General features: G+C 40.4%; 1 protein-coding gene and 1 pseudogene across 1 annotated transcript in view; both read right to left on the reverse strand.

Annotated features, from left to right (window-relative positions):
- LOC139942940 (uncharacterized) overlaps positions 1-6,970 on the reverse strand; it is a 97,674-nt gene extending 90,704 nt beyond the window's left edge. Inside the window, exon 1 of the mRNA XM_071939768.1 lies at positions 6,898-6,970. The gene's annotated coding sequence lies outside the window, so the exon portion shown is untranslated. The remainder of the gene's footprint in view (positions 1-6,897) is intronic.
- Positions 6,971-11,814: 4,844 nt separating this feature from the next.
- Positions 11,815-13,753, reverse strand: LOC139943354 (uncharacterized; annotated as a pseudogene).
- Between the last annotated feature and the right edge of the window lie 3,249 nt (positions 13,754-17,002).

Here is a 17,002-nt window from a genome sequence, read left to right on the forward strand (position 1 = left end):
AATCCTCACCGAAAGTGCCAGATGTCAAGAGCCCCAAACCAACTACCGATCATGATGTGTTACAAGAACTTCTCGCCACTGTCCATCAACTAGTTCTGAGGGTAGATCATATCTCTCATCAAACTCCACGTGGACCTCAGCAACCAAGAACAGACCAACATGCCTCTGGTCAACGAGTGTTCTACTGCCACAGATGCGGCAATGAAGGTCATATTGCCAAAGGATGCAGAAGTGCCCCTTTAAACTCCAACGGCCCACGGCCAATGGGCAAGCCGTCAGAGGCCGGGAATCAGCGAGCCCAGTAGTAAGTTCTCCTTCAAACACTGCACCACGTCTGTCTTCAATATGCCACGGTGGTAACATACCTCTCCATCACCAGCAATTGATTGGTCCAACAAACGAAGACGTCGTCAACGTTAATGGTGTGAACTACACTGCCCTAATAGACTCTGGCTCCCAGATCACGTCGATAACGGAAGACATCTTGAGGCAAAACCCTGAGCTCCAGAACATGGAAATTTCTCCTTCAGAAGTCTCCATCGAAAGTGCTAGTGGGCACAGCGTTCCTCACCGAGGTGTCATCCCTTTAACCATCACTATAATGGACGTCGTCTACAAGGATGTTCCTACATTTGTTGTACAAGCAGACAGTTACCGTAGAAACGTTCCAGTCCTCATTGGTACTAATGTCATCAGAGCAGTGAAGAGAGACCATCAAGTGACAAAGAGTAATAAGTTCCTGCCTCCGAAGAGCTCTGCATGGTATGCAGCCTTCAACAGTATTTCTGCTTCAGAACCTGGTAGCCACAGCGACGGTACCATCGGCTACGCTAGGTACATCGGCCGATACCCCCGAGTGATACCAGCAGGCCAAGAAGTAGACATCATTTGTCAGGCACCCCCTGGCAAAGGTCCGTACACTGCAGTAGTTGAAAACTTTCCTCGAAGCTCTTCATCTTTAAAAGTTAGCAACCTGGTCACAGATGTTGAATCTAACTGCCAAGTACCCGTGAGACTTTGCAACATCTCCGCCAAGCCCATAACCATCAAACGCAACTGCAAACTCGCACAGCTAGCATACATCCAGCGCATTGATGATCTACCACTCAATGAAGACTACGAAACGTTACAAGCTAGACAGGAAGACGAAGATGTTTCTCCTTCTTATCAGCTGAGCCAAGTCCATGAAAGTCCAGGAGATGTTAAACATACACCACTTGTTGACCTATCCAAAGCGAAGTTAGACAGCGAGTCACAAAAGCAGCAGCTAGAGAGTCTCCTTCAGAATTACTCTGACGTATTCTCATCCAGTCCCCTGGACTTTGGATGTACGTCGACGATGAAGCACTCCATCCCACTCATAGACAATCAACCCTTTCGACTTCCTCACCGCCGAATTCCTCCTTCACAATACCAAGCTGTCAAAGATCATCTCAAGGCCATGGAAGAAGCAGGTGTCATCCGCAGAAGTAACAGTCCATTCGCCTCACCGATAGTGATAGCCCATAAGAAGGATGGTTCACTGCGGATATGTATTGACTATCGTCGCCTGAACAGCAAAACTGTACGTGATGCATATCCTCTCCCTCGCATCGATGAAGCACTGGACGCTCTTGGAAATGCTCAACTCTTCACCACTCTAGATCTCACATCAGGCTACTGGCAGGTTCAAATGGAAGACGAAGACATACCTAAGACAGCGTTCACTACCCCCATGGGACTATTTGAATGTAATCGGATGCCCTTCGGCTTAGCAAATGCCCCAGCTACATTCCAACGTCTGATGATGACTTGTCTCGGAGAGCAAAACTACGTCACGTGTCTTCTCTACCTCGATGACATCATCATATTCTCTGCCAACTTCGAAGACCATCTCGACCGCCTCTCTAAAGTGTTCTCCTGTTTGAGGCAACACGGTCTGAAACTGAAGCCGTCCAAGTGTAACCTCCTCCAAGAAGAAGTTAGATACCTCGGACACATCGTTTCGAACAAAGGCATTAGTACTGATCCAGAGAAGACGCAACAAGTAGAGCACTGGCCAACCCCCACTAATCGCAAGGAACTACAACGCTTCCTCGGCTTCACTGGCTACTATAGAAGATTTATTAAAGGATACTCACACGTTGTCTCACCTCTCTACAAGCTCACTGCTGGTGACCCAAGACGAAAGAAGAAGAATACCAAAAACACCTCTCCATCTGTAACCCCACCTTTCATCTGGACAGAAGAGTGTCAGAACGCGATGGACATGTTAAAGCAGTACTTGACATCTCCACCGATCCTCGCCTACGCCGACTATTCACTCCCGTTTATACTCCAGACCGATGCATCAGGAGTAGGGCTCGGAGCTGTCCTCAGCCAAGTCCAAAATGGAACAGAGAGAGTCATCGCTTACGCAAGCAGAGGACTCAACCCCGCCGAATCTCGCTACGCAGCACATAAGTTAGAATTCCTAGCCATGAAGTGGGCGATTACTGACAAGCTACGAGACTATCTTCTGGGCAACCAATGTACCGTGCTGACAGACAACAATCCTCTCCTTTATGTCACTACATCTGCCAAACTAGATGCGACAGGCCAAAGATGGATTGCGGCACTATCTCAGTTCAATTTCACTGTTAAATACAAGCCCGGAAAGAACAATGGAGCGGCTGATGCACTCTCTCGCAAATCGCAAGCTGATACTTCAAGAAGTCTCTTGTCATTCCAAAAGGATGCAATCACAATTCCTCCCCACATCGTGCAAGCTATCTGCAACAGTCACCCACCCGCAACAACTCCCTTCATCGAACCTCCAATTGCAAGATGCGATGTCATGACACAGAGTCACACGTCACTCCCATCAAATGAGTTGCCGAGACTACAAGAGAAAGACATCATATCCGCTCAGAGAAGTGACACGGACATATCCAGAGTCATACACTATCTAGAGAAAGGAAGAAAACCAACCAGAGCAGAGAGGAGTTGTGAAAAGCTCGGATGCCTCATGTACCTAAGACAATGGGAAAAGCTTCACATGAAAAACGGCGTACTCTATCGTCTCAGAAAGACCCATGACGGATCAACAGCCGAACAGCTTGTTCTCCCTGAACAATTTCGACACACAGTAATGACATCACTCCACAATGATTTCGGTCACTTGGGCTACGAAAGAACGCTCGACATCGCAAGAACCCGCTTCTTTTGGTCCAAGATGGCAAGTGACATCAAAACTTGGTGTGAACAATGCAAGCGATGCTGCCTAAGAAAAACTCCGTCTACAAAAACGCGTGTACCTTTGGTCAGCATCACCACAACTGAGCCTATGGAATTACTCTGCATCGATTACCTCAAGCTGGAAAGAAGCAAAGGTGGCTATGAAAACATTTTGGTAATCACAGATCATTTCACCAAGTATGCCCAGGCGTTTCCATCTCGCGATCAGAAGGCAGGCACAGTTGCTAAGATACTCTGGGAAAAGATAATACAGCACTACGGATTTCCTGTACGACTACACGCTGATCAGGGTCGCAACTTTGAAAGCCAACTCATCCGAGAATTATGCAAGATCTGTGGCATCAAAAAGAGCCGAACTACCCCGTATCACCCTCAAGGAAATGGCGTCACAGAGCGTTTTAACCATACGCTCCTTAACATGCTTGGGACATTAGAAGAAAATCAGAAGAAAGACTGGAAGCAATACGTCGAAATAATGACACACGCATACAACTCCACACGTCACGACTCCACCGGTTATGCTCCGTTCTACCTGATGTTTGGTAGACACCCAAATCTACCAGTCGACTTGATGTTTGGACTCAATTCCACTCAGAGAGAGTCTACTTCAAACTATGCGGACTATGTAGAGCAGCTGAGAGAAAGACTACAGAAATCATACACAAGGGCCAGCGACTACGTCAAACAAGCGCAGTCGAAGCAGAAACGCCTGTATGACAGAGGTTCCTCCATCGCTCCTCTACGTCTAGGTGACAGAGTCCTCATCCAAAACAAGAACCCCATTGGCACATGCAAATTAGCCGATAGATGGGAATCACAGCCCTATATTGTGATTTCAAAGCACAAAGATCTACCTGTGTACAGCCTCCGCTCCCTCGGTGACGGTAGAGAAAGAACTGTGCACAGAAACATGCTGACTCCATGCATGTTTCTCCCACTAGAAGAGAACAACACAACAGCCGATGAACCACATCAGGAAACCCAGTTAGAGTCAGACGAACATCAGGAGAGTGAGAAAGTTCCAACTATCATGGATCATAGTGAAACTAGCGACGAAGAGATAGACATAGACTTCATCCCAGTAGAAACTGAATCTTCGTCAATGTCTCCTTCACTATCTCCGTCACTATCACCTCCTGTCCTCACACCAATCATAGATCTTGAGCCAAGCAATGTCGTTGAAGTTTCCCCTCCTGTCGCACCACCGCAACTTACCCCTGAGTTACTGGAAACCCAAACTATTGATGTTACAGATGAGTCGAACGACACTGAAAGTACGGTATATCTTTCGCCACCGAGCCCTAGACCTATCAGAAACAGACAGCCGCCCACAAGGTTTACCTATGACTTCATAGGTCAAACCAAACAACTGCAAGCACGAGATACATCACGCCAAGAAAAGATATGCAATGGACGACGACTGTTCGACAAGTGGAAAGAGCCTACTATGGCTAAGACAAGAAGAAAAGCTTGTCTGCGTCTCCTTCTGCAAGAACACAGTTCCATCTAATAACCCCCCCCCAATTGTATATACACTGTATTATTATTGATTGTAACTCAATGAAGATAACGAAGTATTATTTAAATAATACTGTTATAGAGAGAAAGAAACAAAAAATCTCTCTGAGTTATGTTCATTTCGTTATAATTGTTACTTTCAATGTGTCAAGATATTGAAGTTGTAATGTAATTAACTTCTGCATTAAGTTTTGTCTACCAAAATGACAGAGTCTTTTTTGAAGGAACCATTTAGAGATGTATTTAAATTACTGGTGTTCTGCTCCTTAGTTATAGAATACTTACCTTTTTGTTGTTCTAACTAAATGCTTGGAACACCAGAGTTTTGTTTAAAGGTTGGATGGTATGGAAGACATTTGCCACCATTTTGTTTTCATAAGTTGTAAAATTTCCATTGTGTAAATATGTAACATAGGTTATGTTAGTTGCATGCCGAGGACGACATTTTTCTCCAGGGGGAATAATGTCACGGGTGCGATGCGACCCCCCCCCCCCCACGTTTATTTTTATGTTACGTAATCATTTGCTTTACTTGCATGGCTAGCGCCCTCTGCGGGCTGCTTTCCGGTTCAAGAGCATTCTGTTTTGGGCCGAAGACCTTAACTGACGTCTTTGCGTGTCTTCACCCAACAGGTAAAGATCTTGTTATATTTTGCATTTAAATGTTTTCCTAATTACTACTTAGATTAAATAGTATGTAATAAGCACTATCCTCAAGTCTCAATTTGTTTATAGAATGTTGTTGACTTTAGTCGATATCTGGTTGCTTTTGCAACATCACGCTAGCTATTTATTGATTTGCGGTGTTTAGATATATTTATTACCTCTAGAGCCTTTCCTAATAATCTTAGCAGTGTTACTGAATGTAACATTTTGGAGATCCTTTAGTTTATTTTATCATTGCTTCTGGGATTGGAAATAACCTGTTTATATTGCATTTCACCGTTAATTTGCCTTAAATCCAAGATGGCGGTCGCGTCCTTAATTTTGGCGCGAACCGCGAGTATTGTTTTATCGTTTCATTGTTTATTCTTTTAAAGTTTAGTTTATGTAATTATTATTGTATATTTTGTATGAGCATTCTGTTTTGGGCCGAAGACCTTAACTGACGTCTTTGCGTGTCTTCACCCAACAGATTCACCGTTTACAGATCTCAATAAAACTAAAGAGCTACTATATGATCAGACTTGCCGTTTCATGCCCGTACTTATTCCAAGGGTCACATGTATATAATAACAAACCTGTGAAAATCTGAAAAAGTTGCAAGATAATAATGAAATAACAAAAACAACCTTGTCACATGAAGTTTTGTGCGTTCAGATGCTTGATTTCGAGACCTCAAACTCTAAATCAGAGGTCTCGAAATCAAATTCCTGGAAAATTTACCCTCTCTTGAACACTACGTTACTTCAGAGGGAGCCGTTTCCCACAGTGTTTTATACTATACCAAATCAATAGTGTCCACTGCCTTTATAAACACAAATAATGATACAACCAATTCCCTCAAAGTATAATTTTGTCAAACAAAATATTAATTTTGAATTATGTGAATGAAAAGTTATTTTGACAGTTTTGAGGTTATGATTTACCTGGGCAAGTGGAAGTTATTACTCGGCTATAGTCGCGCCTCAAATAGCTGGGACTTCGACTAGTCGCAAAACTTTAATTTCCATTGTCCAACATCCATGGCGACATTATGTTTGCAGAAGGCGCAATAAAATAAAAACTCGTACTGAAAGGATTGAAGGATTGTGTCAATGACGTCTGGTGCTGTTTTGTAAAAAGTTGTTGTGAATAGTCGTGAGCGACAAAAGTGGCTACTTTTATAATACATAGTCGTAGCAGCACGATTAACCGAGTGGGTTGAATACGACTCGACAAAGCTTTCAAAAGCAGTCGCAATTTCCAAAGAGTTGTTCCAAAAAAGATATGGTTACTTTCCAAGATATACGCAGCTACGCTTACATTCCAAGATACGCTTTCGTTCCTTCAAGTTACGCTATAATTCCATCAAAAGGTACGCTTTCAATAATGAGTCAAGCCATACGCTAACATTCAAAGATACACAGCTACGCTTACGTTCCAAGATACGCTTTTGCCACAAGTCCACAACATTTGAAATAAATTTAAGTAAAATATATACTATAGTCTAGGTAGGCTTACCTTAAGTTGTAGACTTGTTTGTGACTAAATGCTCACTACGTACAGCTGCATTTCTTTGCTGAGCTGAATTCCACTTGACCAAAACATAAACTTTAGAAGTAGGTCTTCACAAACAATGCACTTCTTTACTAACCGTAATTCCAAATAATCAGTTTTATATATCGGAAAAAAAACTGCACCTGTTTCACACAACTGGAAAAACCCATCCGTATGAATAGAGTTCAAATGATACAAGGGTCGTTTTTCAATCTAAGGTGGCCTGTTGCAACCATTGTAATTGTTGTGGAATAGGACTTTTAATTATTGCGAAAAGCTCATTTTAATTTGATAACTTATGAATGTAGAGTTAGACGGATTTGAAACTCGACGTTTCGATCAGTATGCTAATTTTCCAGGCGACGATCAGAGCATACTGTTAAAAACTTGGAGGTTAAACTTAATGGCTCTTTTTAGAATCACCGCAACTGAATTAGGGATTTCAATTACATGGTGTTACGGTAAACCTTACTAGACTAAATAATTCCAAGTGGATTTGACAACATTTTCCTTTGAATCCAGATTTCATTAACCAATAAAACAAAATAAGGGGACATGATCATGCTAGGGACAGCTTACAAATACATCAAAAATAGGGCAATGTCATTTTAACAAATACTTGTTACCAAACACTCTCCTATAAATTATAAAATGAAACTCTTGACCAATCCGTTGATGAACAATGTCAAACTTGTGTGAAAAACAAAAACGATTAGGGCATGGCGAGTTAAACTTCAAAATTGCATAGACGCTTTGGAAGTTAGCCCCTTTTTCTTGTTGCACGGTCCCCTCCACAACAAAGCTATATCAAACAATACTACACATGGCAGCTCACAACTTTTAATTGTGTACCCGTGGTAGATATTGGGCACCGTACATTCCTGTACAGTTAAAACAAAACTCATAACAACACCATGAACTCTATGCATGATCATCACATTTCCTAAAATTGACATTTTTATTTGTGACAACAACACTACTGATGTTGTTTGTGTTCCCAGAAGCCCGACGATGTCAACCAAACCACTTGACTGATAACAATACAATCACTAACTAGTTGTGTTTGCGTGTTTTTTTTTATGCGTTTTATTTATAGTGTGGTGTGAAGTCCGTTTTGGGGACTACTTATCGTTATGCGTCTCGGTAAATATTTATTTTGGCAGACTATGATGGCAACACGTCCCACCTCTTATGCCATCAAACTGTGTGGGCTTACACTCTATACATGTATGTTACTTCTGTTTGCTCCTATTTTGGTACTAGTTAAAACATCAAGCGCAAGTTATAAAAAGAACCAACAAATAATCAAAACAAAAGCCGTGTATAATAATAAGTAAATTGAATGGTGGATGCACATCTTGGATGGAAATAATCTCGCGTGTTCCTTTTTGAAGTTCAATAATTTGGCCAATGGACCAGTTTTAATAAAGGCGGTCCCTCTATTTGTCAACCTTTTTTACAATTAAACCCTAAAAAGGGAGACTTTAGTTATACAGGCGACGGAGACTGTCTTTAAGCTGCCGCTGCAGTGGTAGGATGCCTTTATTCAATCATAATGCTTAATAGTTAACATACAGCCGTCTTAAACAGCGCTCTAAGCGTTTAATAATGCTCAGTAGTTAACATAAATTACCGATTACAATCATTTTGAAAATAATGATTACGCTCTTATAATCTCCCTCGACTCTTAATTGTTATTATTATTATTATTATTATTATTATTATTATTATTATTATTTTTATCAACACGATTCTGTGCTTCTGTCCTTACCTGATGTGACAAAAATGGTAAACTCACGTATGCTAAAAATGTGACATTTTTAAAACGCAACTTTCTGACGTTCACGTTCACGTATTTGGTCGCTTATGATAAGGCTGAAGCCAAGAAGCGTACAAAAGTTACCGTAATATGGCAAACATCACTTGGTTAAACAATATTCCATATGTACATCGCAAACATAACGTCTCAGTACCGTTCAAACTGACCAATAATGTCTCAGTACCGTTCAAACTGACCAATAATGTCTCAGTACCGTTCAACCTGACCAATCATGTCTCAGTACCGTTCAAACTGACCAATAATGTCTCAGTACCGTTCAACCTGACCAATCATGTATCAGTACCGTTCAACTTGACCAATCATGTATCAGTACCGTTCAAACTGACCAATCAAGCTGGAAAGATCCTAACACAACATCGTCCGTGACTTGGACCTGGGCCATGAACATCACAGTCAGTCGAAATCAAACAATTTTATTATTGAACATATATCGATATACATACAACAGTATTCGACCTCGGGATAATTAAGAAAAATGATTCTAACTAATTCTAACGCTTCAATCTCAAAAAGCTATCAACAAAAAATGAGGATCTTTACAAAAAAGCTGCCTCAAAAACAATAATCCGTTGTATCCAGTCACTATTTGGTGACTGAATAATGGTTGACGTTGACTTTCTTTTTAAATAACATACTTTCAAAGGGAACTTAACATAGCTTTCAAATGTAAAAAGCATGTTGAGATTCATCTTACTTCGAAGTAATCTGGTTATGTAATAATATATCACATTCATCGCCCATTGGTTGAATCTGAGAAGTGTAAACTTTCAGTTGCATTTCTCAGATTGTGGAATCATTTTAGTTTCTTTTTTTTTTTCCTGCTTGGACATTGCGCAGGATTTCCGGCGATATCTAAAAACTGTGAACACCTTTTGCCATGCAATTTCAGCAGGTTAGTAATGTATACATATATATTAATACAATATTAAATCAAATCCAACGGTTTAAAATACCAAAGGTTTACTCTATCCCAATGATCTTAACAGGTAGGCATATCCTGTTGTGCATGTAAATACGAACTATAACCAAAGATTACAGAGCGCCGCAAGGCGCAAGATGCGGAACTAAAGCTTTATCTAATGTTGGAACGTGAAATACGCATGGGCGCCATTTCAGCAAGTGAATGTTTTGTTTCCCATTGATAGGAACTATGGTCATTATCTGCACTGATCTGCACTGATCTACTGTTGTATCAAAGAAGTTACTTGCAGAAATGGCGTCCAGTGGGATTTCACAAGTGAGCGCCCTCCATTAATCTATACCGAAATGCACAAAGCTACTTTTTGATCAACGCGTAGCTGAGCTGCTGAGCACAACAAAATTCAAAATATTGTCGGCAGTATTTTTAGCTCCAGCTCCTTCGGCTCGGGCCTTAATCACACGGCAACGACCCTGCCTGTTTTAAACGACCGGTAAAGAACGAGTCGCTACCCTTTTATTCCCTTAATAATTCATATATAACGTGACACTTTTAATGTAATGAATAACGATCAGATAAAAAGGGTACCTTTATGTTCAGTCTTAAATACTAAATGGGTAATGGTGTGTTGAAAAGCAGCAACTGATACAGCAAGGTAAATGTGTGCGGTTATTATTAACCATTCATAAATACCTCAGACAATTTCGCTATTCCGATTGGTGGAGAGCGTGTCACGTGGGTGTGTTTAAACGGTTGATAATAACTAGCTGGAGCTGTTGATAACCGGTGGTTTTTGGAACCGTTTAGCTCACAACTTCGTTCTCAGTGGTGATCGATCTCGCCGTGCAATTTTGGTCCATGAATAGGAGGATGCATAATACTACCTTTCTACGCCTTTTAACTAAACATACATCTATGAACGGGAATACAAGAGTATTGACTCGTTTTTTAACTGGCGTTTAAAACATTGCAGGGTCGTGGCAGTGCGATACAGGCCCTTACCTTCGGCTCGTGCCTTTATCGCACTGCCACGACCCTGCCGGTTGTGAACGGCAGTTTAAAAACTCATCGCAACCCTTTTATTCCCTTATTTAAAGTAGCACAGCCAAACGAAAAATGCTTAACGGACTATACTGTGGCAAGCCGAACACTATGTCAATTGCTTATTATAAGACTTGTATCCTGCTAATTGTTTCGTGAGCCGCATTTTTAAGCAATATTTACAGAAGCTTTAATTGACACAAGTTAATTAAAGTTTAATAATTGTATAATGGTAAACACACAACATAATCTGCCAACAACACAAAGATACTAAATATTCGGTTGATGTTAAAAAAAAAAATAATAAAAAATTACATGAATAATCGATTGAGTAAAAACACTCAAAAGTATACCCTTTAATAATACAGCTTCAAAATTCATTTCAAGGAAGTTGACACTACTGGTAATTACTCAAAATAATTATTTGCATAAAACCTTACTTGGTAACGAGTAATGGGAGAGGTTGATAGTATAACACATTGTGAGAAACGGCTCCCTCTGAAGTGCCTTAGTTTTCGAGAAAGAAGTAATTTCCCACGAATTTGATTTCGAGACCTCAGATTTAGAAGTTGAGGTCTCGAAATCAAGCATCTGAAAGCACACAACTTCGTGTGACAAAGGTGTTTTTTTTTATTTCATTATTATCTCGCAACTTCAACGACCAATTGAGCTCAAATTTACACAGGTTTGTTATGCATATGGTTTGTTGTTGTATGCATATGGTTTGTTGTTTTATGCATATGTTGAATACTGGTCTTTGACAGTTACCAATAGTGTCCAGTATTACCAATAGTGGTCACAAAAGACTAAACTTTGGTACGGATATTACAAATTTAAGCTGGTACTTTGTAGGTTAATGTTTTTACCTAAACGTATTTAAGAAATAAATGGATTGAAACAGAACACTAGATTTAGTACAAACGATTGGTGGTACGTTATGATCGTAACGTTTTGTCCAAGTGGCAGATTATTTGCATTCTTGAGATTCATGAAGATTAACTACAAATGTTAGACTTTATAAGTTGCAAGTTACCTTGTCATCAATAATAGTGTATCTTTGCGACCATAACGTCATCGACACTCACACGCGAAGCAATATCTTGACTGAGTTCAAGTCAGCCACGATGAGGTCACCGGTAGGAGTGAACGTCAAGCCTTGAGGATAGAGCAAGCCACGAGCTACACAGCCGATATGCTTACCTGATGCATCGTAATGATGTATCTCACTGGTTCCCTCCGTATCGCAATGAATAGACACATATATATCGCCAGCATCATCACAACACACACCAGTAGGCTTTACAGGTTTGCCGTCAATGGAGGTGCTGATGTTGAACACCTCGTTTCCCATGAAATCCAGACAAGCTAGTTTCGACTCATCGTGGTTTGTGAAGATCAGTCGCTCCTTGCTGTTAACAGATAGAAAGCCCATATCGCCAATATCATCATGATGTATTGTGGAAATGGTGGATCCATCTTTGTTATGAAGATATATTACCTTTCTCCGACAGTCAGACACTGCAATACGATCTTTCTTCTTGCCAACAGCAATACCAAAAAGCATACTCCCTGACTGCCCCTCGACTTCATTCTGTGAGGGTCTGAACTTGCGAATAAATCGCAGTTCGCTATCATAAACCTTTACATCATGTGCGTCAGTAACCAGAAGCAGGTCATCAGAGGACACCGCAACACCCACAGGGGCTTGTAGTTGTCCATCTACTGTTCTACTTTGCACACCTTGAGATTTGTAACTACCACTCGATGTAAATTTGGATAATATCAACCGTTTCAAATCAGTAACGATGATGTCACCGTTGCTAAAACAAGCAACGTCCCATGCCAACTTGAACTCCCCCTCACCTTCCCCTTCTTTACCAAACTCTGTCTTCACTTCCCACTTTTCTTCCTCTAGTATTTCACCGATATCCGCATCAGTGACGACATCATGACCTTTGAACCCGATGAATGACTTGCTATGCTGCACTGTTTGAAACTGGAGCTCTTTGTGGAATGTTAAGTTGTGCATAACCTTTGGCTTGAGGTCCAGCAGCTCAAAGTCATCAGCATGTTGCATCAAGTTGTTGACTGAAGCTACGATCTGCTCTGCGCGGCTCATCTTATCGCTATTGCTGATCTGTATGCTGCCAAATTCCCCACCTATTTCTTGACCGATTTGAGTTATTCTGTCTTGAAGGAGGCGAGATGCTTTTCTGATTTTGGCAACTTCCTCTTCCTCCTTAGCCACAATATCTCGAAGAGCCCGGTCGACCATGATCTGTAATCTATGCTGTGAGTGTTTGATAGAGTCGTACACTTCTTGGAACTGCTTGCGACATTCATCAAACTTCATCAAAGCCTCTTCAACAGCTTGACGATAAGATCGAATGGAGTCTTTGATTTCAGTGAGTTTGTGGTTTTGCGCTCTGTGATCAAATACCACACATTTGAGACAAACAAGTAAGTCACACGTGTCGCAATAAAAACACAGTTCCTGGTCAGTGTGTTTCCGGCATTTTTGAGAGCAAGTTTTTTTGCTGGTCTCTGGATCCCTCATTTGACGACCCGGCTGCATTAACGACTCGATGATGCCTGTTCAATTTTATTTTGGCGTGGTATTCCAAACAAGTCTTGCAAAAATTAGCTTCACAGTCAACACACCGTGAGACGGCATCAAGACCTTCGTCACATCCTTCGCAAATCGAGACAAGAGGGTGATTGTCCACCTCGGGACTATTCGGGTTGATGACGTCATCAATAAGTGAGCTCAAGAGAAAGCAGTTAAGAAGAGCAGATGGTCCCTTATCATGGATTGAAGTTTTCTCTCTACACACTGGGCAAGTGATGAAACGCGTCTTTGGATCCTGTTTGTCTACAAGTTCCTGAAGACATTTTAAGCAGAAGCTGTGCTGACAGTCCAGGATTTTCGGATCGATGAACCGAGTCAAGCAGATTGGACATTCGATGTGTACATGTCTAATCTTGCAAGTGGTCTCAGTGTGAAGTGCAGCTTCGGCCATCTTGGTGAGACTGAAAGTAAAACGAATGTAATTTTCAATAGTTCATACAATCAGTGATTTTAGACATTGGGTGGCAGCAGACTTACCGCATAAAGAGCCGTTTGTTGAGAGTCGCGATAACTTGCCATTAGAAACGATTTTCTGTCCAACAAACTCCAGGGTGAACGCACAGTGTGCTTCAAATTGGACTGACTTGCTTGAACCACAAATATGAATCAGCCACTTGACCATGTTGTACCTTCGTGTCAAAACTATCACAATGCAGAGCTCTGAACGAGTGAAATTACTCAGCTTTCAGTAAAAAACAATGGACTTTTCACATTCACATGACAAATAATAAATACACTTGTTTAATACTACCAACCTCTCCTCATTACTCGTTACCAAGTAAGGTTTTATGCAAATAATTATTTTGAGCAGTTACCAATAGTGTCCATTGCCTTTAAAAACATAATAATGTAAAGCCTTGGGAGGGCTTGTTTAAGTGTGCCAATCGTTGGTTTGTAGTTGAATATATATTTTGTAGTATGTCATTTAGCACAATCAATAATTAGGCAGCGCGGGGACGTCGTACGCGAATGGGCAACGCGTACGTAAAGCGCACGCGCCGCCATGTAAAACAACCGCGGCAATGTGTGTTCTCTTAAAATTAAAATCGTTTCATAGTCACGCACCATCTCAAACATGTCTGCGCCCAGGGTGGCTTCAAAACGCAGAGCAAGTAAGCGCTCTAGTCAGTATACATAGCTCTATGGTGGAAACTTATGTGAGATTGTTTTAACAAATGTAGCGGTTGTCCACGCATAAAGAGCATTCTTCAGTTGGGTTACACAATCTAAGAAACCTTACTGTCAGAAACGATACTGATTATCAAAAGATAAAAAGCGTTGTTTGTTTCCACAACCATGGTACTTCGACTTAAAGCAAATTCTCTAAACTGCATTTCAATATCCTAAGCTGCTGTACTTGTTACCAAATAAAACTGCACAGTAAATAATTTTCACAGGCTTTACTAGACGTTTACAAACCCTATAACGTTATAATACCAACTAAACCAACATGCAACTACACGGTTTAACGTCCACACTCTAAACATACACAAATCAGTGTGGCTTGTTTTCCCGGTCAAACTGACAAGCTTTTATGAAACTTTATGCCTGAGTTTGATTTCGGGATATTGACTCAAAGAATCGTCCCACTGGCTCTGTCGGCTTTGGCGCATACCGACCGGGTAACTGTTATACAATGCAATAATTGGGGTGTTAAGAGTCAGTTCAGGTAAATAGTTGACATATTTGCTCACAGTCAAAAAATGAATGTTTTTATACTTTGTGGGTGGAAGGGCCTTGGGGTGCAAGTAAACGAAATTGCATTTTCAATTTCATATAAAGCCCGTTGCCATGGTTACGGCTCATTTTGTTTTTGGGCCATTTTAGGCCGATTTTGGGGTCTGAAAAACTGGATTTTAGCTCATTTTTACAACTCCACCCCACTAAAATGCAAAATTATTTCAAAACAAGTTGTATATCACAACAAAGTGTCATCCTTGGCCTTCCTTGAGAAAAAAAAACTATTGCTTTAAATATCACTCTTGTGCTATTTTTGCATCGTTTATTACAGTATGTTTTTAGAACTTGCAAAATCGCCATTTTTACCCTATTGTTGGACCTCAAAATGTCAACTTGCCAGGGGTCTCAGAAAATTTTCCTTTCGGCTGTGGTTAGGGCCAACATTGGTATTCTCATATCTGGTGAGAGAAACTTGGGCAATTGTATCCTGTTGTGACAGTACTGCCTCAAAACTAGACTTTTTTCCCCAAAACGTGAAAAATGCCTTTTTAAGGTTTTTTTCACATAATATTGACATATGTGTCCATATTTAAAAAGAAAGGAATATTTTTCTAATCCTTTGTGGATGGTAGGGACTTGGGTCCAAATGAACAAAATTAACATTTCAAACCATAATATAACACATTGCCATGGTAACAGTTTGGTTGAGTTTAGGCCACTTTAGGCCGATTTGAGGGTCTGAAAAACTGTTTTTTAGTTAATATTTACAACTCCACCCCACCAAAAAACAAAAACATTTCATAAACCTTTGCCATCACTACAAATTATCATCCTTGGCTTTACTTGAGACAACAAATGATTGCAATAAATTTCACCCTTGGGTCCAAATAAACAAAATTAACATTTCAAACCATAATATAACACATTGCCATGGTAACAGTTTGGTTGAGTTTAGGCCACTATACCTTAGACAACAAATGATTGCAATAAATTTCACCCTTGTGCTATTTTTAGAAGGTGCATTAGAGTATGTTTTTAGAACTTGCAAAATCAACATTTTTACCATATTTTTCCCTCAAAATTTCATTTGTTTCAGGAGAAAATTTTCCTTTCGGTTTTGAATAGGGCCAAAATTCTTATTTTTTCTTATTTCTAGTAAGAAAAACTTGGGCAACTGTATCCTGATGTAACAGTACTGTCTCAAAAGTAGACCCTTTTCCCCAAAAACATGGAGAAATGCATTTTGAAGTATTTGCTTCATTTTGAATTTATAACAGAAAGAAGTAATAATTCCATCGATCTAGCAGCTTTTCATATAAGCACTATGTAGGCTTAGTGCATAACCCAACATTGATCAGGACTTGATGACCTTAATCTTAAAATTTGTCCCACATTGGCCCTGCCCCAATCATATTTCTTGACATTGCATAAAACAAAGTTTTGTGAACAGCGCCTCTTTTTTGAAAGTCTTATTTTTTAAATCCCCTTGCACATCAAGAAAGTTTGTGCTGTCTTAATTTTTATTGGTTCTCAGAATATTTCCCTTTTGGTTGTGATTGGGCTATCATTATGGTTTGCATGTCTGCTGGGGCGAAACACTTTGGTGTTGTGACACTTCTGCATCAAACATGGTAATTTTTCCGAAAACAAGAAAAATGCATTTTGAAGATATCCCTTAGTTTGAATTGATAAAACACAAAAACGTGCATGATCGTTTAACCCTGTTTCCATGCTCTTTAAAGTAACAAGTACAACGTTTTTTTTTTGGAGCCACAACCATGCTTTGCCACTGAGAGTTCTTGTTTCGTCATGACTTCTTTACCTAGTTGTCCAGGGCCCAATTTCATGGCTCTGCTTACCGTAAGCACACAATTTTGTGCTTACGGCAAGCGTATTTCACGGGTTAGCGGCGAATTTTGCCTTCTGCGCGTGCATACTTCAAGTTACTAAGCATTGAAGT

The sequence above is a fragment of the Asterias amurensis genome, chromosome 10 (genome assembly GCF_032118995.1).
Source record: "Asterias amurensis chromosome 10, ASM3211899v1".
Taxonomy (NCBI): domain Eukaryota; kingdom Metazoa; phylum Echinodermata; class Asteroidea; order Forcipulatida; family Asteriidae; genus Asterias; species Asterias amurensis.